General features: G+C 49.4%; 1 protein-coding gene across 9 annotated transcripts in view; it reads left to right on the top strand.

The window, feature by feature from the left end:
• PTPN3 (protein tyrosine phosphatase, non-receptor type 3) overlaps positions 1–2,069 on the top strand; it is a 98,644-nt gene that overhangs the window by 47,209 nt on the left and 49,366 nt on the right. The window lies entirely within an intron of this gene.

Genomic DNA, 2,069 nt, shown 5'->3' with positions numbered 1-2,069 from the left:
TATTAGTTAGTAGAAATATAATATGAGCTATGTATGTAATTCTCGAGTAGCCATATTAAAAAAGTAAGATGAAACAGGTGAGATTAGTTTCAATATATTTTAACTGAGTATATCCAGGATATTATCATTTTAATATGTAATCAATGAAAAACATTATTAATGAGATATTTTACTTTTTTCGTACTAAGCCTTTGAAAACCCATCAGACTTTGCACTGGCAGCACATCTCGGTGTGGACTGGCCACCTTCAAGTGCTCAGTAGCCACATGTGGCCAGCGGCTGCCATACTTGTGGGCAGGCAGAGCTAGACCAGGCAATGCTGGCAGTGGGGTGAGCACAGAGGACATGCTGGTCCTGCCTGGGGGAGAGGGAGGGAGTCCAGAACAGCTACTAGGGAGGATCCCCAAGAAGAGCCTCAAAGATCAGGTGGGAGTTGGAGGAATAGCATGTGAAGGGCTTGCCCAGCAGAACAGCTGGACACTTGAGATGCCACACATTTGAGTTCCCGCGACATACTCTCTCTTTTTTACAAAATGTAAAATCCCAGCCCGAAGACTGCATGGAACTTCAAAGGCAAGGTATTCCCCATGTAGAAGCCCTCATGTCCTTTTCCTGCTGCTATAATTAGCTTTTTGTATGTATTGCTTGGGCGTGTGGTACAGTAAATAGGTAAAGAGTGTGGACGGTGGTCAGAGTCTAGGCTCCAAGTGACCAGCTAAGCAGCAGTGGGCAGGCCCCTTCCTTGAGTCTCAGTTCCGTTATCTGTTTAATGGGGATGAAAGCATCGCCTATGGCAGGAGTGTCTCTCTTGCTGTAATGTCTGATGTCCTGGGAATCAAAGTGGAAACCGCCCTGGGCTTTCCAGATGTGTGTCACTGGTTAACTTTGTTTCCCCCTAGTGGTCAGCACAGGACTTGCACAGAGTGGCCGTCTAAGATTTCAAGGGAAAACCACCCTTCAGGGGAGGTTCATCGGTCCTGTGTTCAGTTCAGACGTTGGTGGGTGACTGGCCTAAAGAGAGAACCTTGCTGTCCATGCTGGGTTGGGACTGCTAGTTATATGATGGACGAGGAATCAAGATCCAAGAGGGTCTTCTGAGCTAACGAAACCAACAGAGTAAAATTAGTAGGACTCTGCCTCAAGGCTCAGGAGCATCATTTGTGGCATTTGGTTGCCCTTTGGGGACACGGCCAGTGTCATCAGCCAATGGCCAGCAGCAGCTCGAGCCTGGCAGCCAGGCTGGTGGGTTAGCAGGCGCCCTAGCCAGGGTGTGGATCACCTGCGTTCCGATCTGGACTGCTAAAAAATGGCTCTGTGGTCAAGGCAAGTCCCTTCTCCTCTCTGCACGTTCGTTTCCTGCCCTTTAACATGAGGAGTTTGGATGCTAAGGCTTCCTCGAGCTTTCCTCGCTGTGGACTGTGTCAGGACATCTAAATGACTTCCTGTAAAGGCCATTGCACACTTTGCTATGCACAGGCTCACCTGCAAGCCACACTTGTGCTGACATCATCCAGCCTGGACATTGCCGTGCACAGCTTAGCCACAGTTGGCTGGCCTTCACGGCCTGTGGTCTACCCTTGACCAAGTCTGCCTGCATAGCTCACTTGGCTTTCTGCCCTCTTCCCTTCCAAAGCTGAACTTTGCAGTAGCCTCCATACAAGTCAATTCTGAGCAACACAGCCTTGAGCACCTACTGTGTGCCATGTGTAAGAGTTAGGCCCTAAAGATGAGTTGGCCCACTCCCAGCCCAAAAGGAACAGTGCAAGGAGGGAATGGGCCCTGTGTGTGACTGGCCCCGAAGCCTCACCTCACTCTCCTCAGCCCACATCCGTGTGACAGCGGAGTGGTGTTTGACTTAGAAACCTTCTGTGCTGAGTGGGTGCTCTGAAATGATCCTGAGTCCTCAGAAGCCCCTTGACGTTGAAGCCAGCCGCAGGAGAACGACATGAAAACCTTTGGGAAGATCTAGGTTCATATTTTTAAAAAGATGAAATAGCCTCTTTTGTCAAGAAAGTGAAATACTAGATTACTTGCCTACCAGAGCTAGGCCTCAGGGCCGCCACCCACAC

Source organism: Myotis davidii, unplaced genomic scaffold (genome assembly GCF_000327345.1).
Source record: "Myotis davidii unplaced genomic scaffold, ASM32734v1 scaffold64, whole genome shotgun sequence".
NCBI lineage: Eukaryota > Metazoa > Chordata > Mammalia > Chiroptera > Vespertilionidae > Myotis > Myotis davidii.
The sequence above is the reverse complement of the archived record's forward strand: the minus strand, read 5'-3'. Positions and strand labels throughout refer to the sequence as shown.